Source organism: Balaenoptera physalus (genome assembly GCF_965194825.1).
Source record: "Balaenoptera physalus genome assembly, chromosome: 12".
In the NCBI taxonomy this organism is placed as follows: Eukaryota; Metazoa; Chordata; class Mammalia; order Artiodactyla; family Balaenopteridae; genus Balaenoptera; species Balaenoptera physalus.
Window position 1 is genome coordinate 46,910,816 of NC_138897.1, and position 6,511 is coordinate 46,917,326.

Genomic DNA, 6,511 nt, shown 5'->3' on the forward strand with positions numbered 1-6,511 from the left:
AATCTTCCTTGAAGCGATGAAAGATCATTTTATAAAACCAGCTCATGTTTTGGAACAGCTAGTTATTTTTGCTTAAAAGAAGGTGGCAATGAGGAAATTCTACAAGGTATGAGGAAAAGTACAACGTGACAATACGCTGCTGTCTTTTCATATTGTATGCATATCTCAGTGCATCTGTCATTTGGAATGTGGTCTTCTCCAGGTCAAAGATCAAAAGGTTTAAATATGTGTGACTCAGCATCTTACATACTCATGGCTTTTAATGTTGATTTAAAATAAACACTTACACAATATAAGGCATGCATGACAGACTTTCTTGTGTGTAAAACATTATATTAATTAAAGGTCATAGCCACATCATTCTGTACTTTAGGAATTTAGATAATGATTCTCCTCTCGTTTCTTTTGTCTGCTACCAATTTTAATGTAGTCCAGTGATAAATGTTTAAGAATATGTGCTTGCAGTGTTCTGATAAAAATGACTATCAAATGTGAATACACTCCACACGTCCTTCATATTCCATCACTCATTATTGGAGGAAAAAATGTGGATAGTTTATTGGTAAAAAGTTCAAATTAATCTGCTGACAACTTAAATCATGCTTAATGGTTCCTAAGGATGTGGGGCTTTGGGGAAAAAAAGGCATGCTCTTTGTTGATAAGAAGAGTGACTCCTTGAAGGACCAAGAAAATAATTTCACCTCCTACAGAAAAAGTCAGCACACAATTATCAAATCTGTTTCCTCGCAGTGTAATTATCTCAGGTAAACATTTCTTCTTTCATTACATTTATAACCGTTTGGTAACTCTAAATGTACCAGTTTTATGTGGATTCATCCACAGATATGTAATAAAGTAATATAGTTTGTTTAAAATTCTTTATTAGGGAGCCTTCAAGATGGAGGAGGAGTAAGACGTGGAGATCACCTTCCTCTCCACAAATACATCAGAAATACATCTACATGTGGAACAACTCCTACAGAACACCTACTGAATGCTGGCAGAAGACCTCAGACTTCCCAAAATACACCCTCAGGCGACCTACATGCAGAGGCGGGGCCAAATCCAAAGCTGAACCCCAGGAGCTGTGCGAACAAAGAAGAGAAATGGAAATTTCTCCCAGCAGCCTCAAGAGCAGCGGATTAAATCTACACAATCAACTTGAGGTACCTGCATCAGTGGAATACCTGAATAGACAACGAATCATCCCAAAATTGAGGCGGTGGACTTTGGGAGCAACTGTAGACTTGGGGTTTGCTTTCTGCATCTAATTTGTTCCTGGTTTTATGTTTATCTTAGTTTAGTATTTAGAGCTTATTATCATTGGTAGATTTGTTTATTGATTTGGTTGCTCTCTTCCTTTTTTAATCTTTTTATATATATATATATATTTTTTTTCTTTTTCTCTTTTTGTGAGTGTGTATATGTATGCTTCTTTGTGTGCTTTTGTCTGTATAGCTTTGCTTTTGCCATTTGCCTAGGGTTCTGTCTGTCCATTTTTTTCTTTTTGTATAGTTTTTAGTGCTTGCTATCATTGGTGGATTTGTTTTTAGGTGTGGTTGCCCTCTTCTTTCTTTTGCTCTTTTTTAAATTACTTTTTAATTTTTTATTCTTAGTAATTTTTTCTATTTAAATAACTTTATTTTATTTTATTTATTTTTTCTTCCTTCCTTCCTTCTTTCCTTCCTTCCTTCTCTTTCTTTCTTTCTTTCTTTCTTTCTTTCTTTCTTTCTTTCTTTCTTTCTTTCTTTCTTTCTTTCTTTCTTTCTTTCTTTCTTTCTTTCTTTCTTTCTTTCTTTCTTTCTTTCTTTCTTTCTTTTTCTCTCCTTTCTTTCTTTCTTCTTTCTTTCTTTCTTTCTTTCTTTCTTTCTTTCTTTCTTTCTTTCTTTCTTTCTTTCTTTCCTTCCTTCTTTCTTTCTTTCTTTCCTTCTTTCTTTCTTTCTTTCCTCCCTTTTCTTCTGAGCCATGTGGCTGACAGGGTCTCGGTGCTCTGGCCGGGTGTCAGGCCTGAACCTCTGAGGTGGGAGAGCCGAGTTCAGGACATTGGTCCACCAGAGACCTCCCAGCCCCACATAATATCAAATGGCAAAAGCTCTCTCAGAGATCTCAACCTCAACGCTAAGCCCAGCTCCACTCAACAACCAGCAAGCTACAGTGCTGGACACCCTATGCCAAACAACTAGCAAGACAGGAACACAACCCCACCCATTAGCAGAGAGGCTGCCTAAAATCATAATAAGGTCACAGACACCCCAAAACACACCACTGGATGTGGTCCTGCCCACCAGAAAGACAAGATCCAGCCTCATCCACCAGAACACAGGCACCAGTCCCCTCCACCAGGAAGCCTACACAACCCACTGAACCAACCTTAGCTATTGGGAGCAGATGCCAAATACAACGGGAACTACAAACCTGCAGCCTGCAAAACGGAGACACCAAACACAGTAAGTTAAGCAAAATGAGAAGACAGAGAAATACACAGCAGATGAAGGAGCAAGGTAAAAACCCACCAGAACAAACAAATGAAGATGAAATAGGCAGTCTACCTGAAAAAGAATTCAGAGTAATGATAGTGAATATGATCCAAAATCTTGGAAGTAGAATGGAGAAAACACAAGAAACGTTTAACAAGGACCTAGAAGAACTAAAGAGCAAACAAACAATGATGAACAACACAATAAATGAAATTAAAAATTCTCTAGAAGGAATCAGTAACAGAATAACTGAAGCAGAAGAACGGATAAGTGACCTAGGAGATAAAATAGTGGAAATAACTACTGCAGAGCAGAATAAAGAAAAAAGAATGAAAAGAATTGAGGCCAATCTCAGAGACCTCTGGGACAACATTAAACGTAGCAACATTTGAAATATAGGGGTCCCAGAAGAAGAAGAGAAAAAGAAAGGGACTGAGAAAATATTTGAAGAGATTATCATTGAAAACTTCCCTAATATGGGTAAGGAAATATCAATCAAGTCCAGGAAGCGCAGAGTCCCATACAGGATAAATCCAAGGAGAAACATGCCAAGACACAGATTAATCAAACTATCAAAAATTAAATACAAAGAAAAAATATTAAAAGCAGCAAGGGAAAAGCAACAATTAACATACTAGGGAATCCCCATAAGGTTAACAGCTGATCTTTCAGCAGAAACTCTGCAAGTCAGAAGGGAGTGGCAGGACATATTTAAAGTGATGAAAGGGAAAAAGCTACAACCAAGATTACTCTACCCAACAAGGATCTAATTCAGATTTGACAGAGAAATTAAAACCTTTACACACAAGCAAAAGCTAAGAGAATTCAGCACCACCAAACCAGCTCTACAACAAATACTAAAGGAACTTCTCTAGGCAGGATAACACAAGAGAAGGAAAATATTACAATAACAAACCCAAAACAATTAAGAAATTGTAATAGGAACATACATATTGATAACTACCTTAAATGTAAATGGATTAAATGCTCCAACCAAAAGACAAAGACTGGCTGAATCGATACAAAACAAGACCCATACATATGCTGTCTACAAGAGATCCACTTCAGACCTAGGGACACATACAGACTGAAAGTGAGGGGATGGAAAAAGATATTCCATGCAAATGGAAATCAAAAGAAAGCTGAAGTGGGCACTCCAGCCCCGCCCCACTCTGCCGGGGCCGCACTCCCAGAAGTGCAGTGGGGTCACGCGTAGGATCTCCTGGAGCAGTCAGTCAGCATCGGTTCACAGCACATGGCTCAGCACATGGCTGAGTGTCTGGCACCAGGCACCCTAGAGCCAGCCTGACTCGGTTGCTGAGGCGGTGTCGTCCCTGACCATTGCCGACATGTTCCTTGCGGCCAGCAAGAGCCTAGCCCTGGCTCCCCCTCAGAGGTTCATCTGCTCCTTCCCCTACTGCAGCCCCAATTACAACAAGGCCTGGAAACTAGATGCGCACCTGTGCAAGCACACAGGGGAGAGACTATTTGTTTGTGACCAGGAAGGGTGTGCCAAGGCCTTCGTCAGTGACTACCACCTCAGCCGCCATGCCCTGTTCACACCGGAGAAAAGCCCTTTGTACAGCTAGTGGCTGTGATCAAAAATTCAACATAAAATCAAACTTGAAGAAACATTTTGAAAACCAGCAAAAACAATATGTATGCAGTTTTAAGGTTGTAAGAAGACCTTTAAGAAGCATCAGCAGCTGAAAATCCATCAGTGCCAGCACAACAGCGAACCACTGTTCAGGTGTACCCACAAAGGATGTGAAAAACACTTTGCTTCCCCCAGCAGTCTGAAGTGACATGGGAAGGTCCACGAGGGCTATATATGTCAAAAAGAATGTTCATTTGTGGCAAAAACATGGACAGAGCTTCTGGAACATGTGAGAGAAACCCATAAAGAGGACGTAACATGTGATGTGTGCCAGAAAACATTTAAATGCAAGGATTTCCTGAAGCAGCACATGAGAATTCATGCCCCAGAGAGGGATGTGTGTCAGTGCCCCAGGGAAGGCTGCGACTGCACCTAAACCACTGTGTTCACCTTCCAGAGCCACATCCTCTCGTTCCATGAGGAGGAGCGCCCATTTGTGTGTGAGCACACTGGCTGTGGCAAGACATCGGCCATGAAGCAGAACCTCAGCAGGCAGGTTGTTGTGCATGACCCTGACAAGAAGAAAATGAAGCTCAAAGTGAGACCATCTCATGAAAAACAGAGTCTGGCCTCTCGGCTCAGTGGGTACACCCCTCTTAAAAGGACACAGGGCCAGGGTGTGTCTTTGCCCAGAAATGGGGAGTTGCTGAACTGCACTGAGGGCAAGGTGCCCTCCGCCGTGGTGATGCTGGCCCCAGCTACACACCAGACTGCTTTGTTTGAAGGACTGCAGACCAGCCAGCTCAGTTATTTTCTCTCAGAAGCATGTTTTTATTAAAATCACTGGTGCAGAGCATTGGAAAAAAAAAAAAGTAGAGTAGCAATTCTCATATCAGACAAAATAGACTTCAAAATAAAGACTATTACAAGAGACAAAAAAGGAAACTACATAATGATTAAGGGATAAATCCAAGAAGAAGATATAACAATTATAAATATTTATGCACCCAACATAGGACCACCTAAATACATAAGGCAAATGCTAACAGCCATAAAAGGGGAAATCGACAGTAACACAATTGTAGTAGGGGACTTTAACACCCCACTTTCCCAATGGACAGATCATCCAAAATGAAAATAAATAAGGAAACACAAGCTTTAAATGATACATTAAACAAGATGGACTTAATTGATATTTATAGGACATTCCATCCCAAAACAACAGAATACACTTTCTTCTCAAGTGCTTATGGAACATTCTCCAGGATAGATCATATCTTGGGTCACAAGTCAAGCCTTGGTTAATTTAAGAAAATTGAAATCATATCAAGTATCTTTTCTGATCACAATGCTATGAGATTATAAATCAGTTATGGGAAAAAAACATAAAAAACACAAACACATGGAGGCTAAACAATATGCTACTAAACAACCAAGAGATCACTGAAGAAATCAAAGAGGAAATCAAAAAATACCTAGAAACAAATGACAATGAAAACATGATGACCCAAAACCTATGGGATGCAGCAAAAGCAGTTCTAAGAGGAAAGTTTATAGCAATACAGTCCTACCTCAAGAAACAAGAAACATCTCAAATAAACAACCAAAACTTACACCTAAAGCAATTAGAGAAAGAAGAACAAAAATCCCCAAAGTTAGCAGAAGGAAAGAAATCATAAAGATCAGATCAGAAATAAATGAAAAAGAAATGAAGGAAACAATAGCAAATATCAATAAAACTAAAAGCTGGTTCTTTGAGAAGATAAACAAAATTGATAAACCATTAGCTAGACTCACCAAGAAAAAAAGGGAGGAGACTCAGATCAATAGAATTAGAAATGAAAAAGGAGAAGTAACAACTGACACTGCAAAAATAAAAAGGATCATGAGAGATTACTACAAGCAACTATATGCCAATAAAATGGATAACCTGGAAGAAATGGACACATTCTTAGAAAAGCACAACCTTCTGAGACTGAACCAGGAAGAAATAGAAAATATAAACAGACCAATCACAAGCACTGAAATTGAAACTGATTTAAAATCTTCCAACAAACAAAAGCCCAGGACTAGATGGCTTCACAGGCGAATTCTTTCAAATATTTAGAGAAGAGCTAACACCCATCCTTCTCAAACTCTTCCAGAATATAAGAAGAGGGAGGAACACTCCCAAACTCATTCTACGAGGCCACCATCATCCTGATACCAAAACCAGACAAAGATGCCACAAAGAAAGAAAACTACAGGCCAATATCACTGATGAACATAGATGCAAAAATCCTCAACAAAATACTAGCAAACAGAATCCAAAGCACATTAAAAGGATCATACAGCATGATCAAGTGGGGTTTGTCCCAGGAATGCAAGGATTCTTTGATATACACAAATCAATCAATGTGATAAACCATATTAACAAATTGAAGGAGAAAAAACATAT

The 6,511-nt window shown here is 39.1% G+C and overlaps 1 pseudogene across 1 annotated transcript; it reads left to right on the plus strand.

The window, feature by feature from the left end:
- The first annotated feature begins 2,739 nt into the window (after positions 1–2,739).
- LOC309639181 (transcription factor IIIA pseudogene) lies at positions 2,740–5,868 on the plus strand (annotated as a pseudogene). Its single transcript has one exon. The product of its transcript is annotated as a transcription factor IIIA pseudogene (transcript).
- Positions 5,869–6,511: the final 643 nt, after the last annotated feature.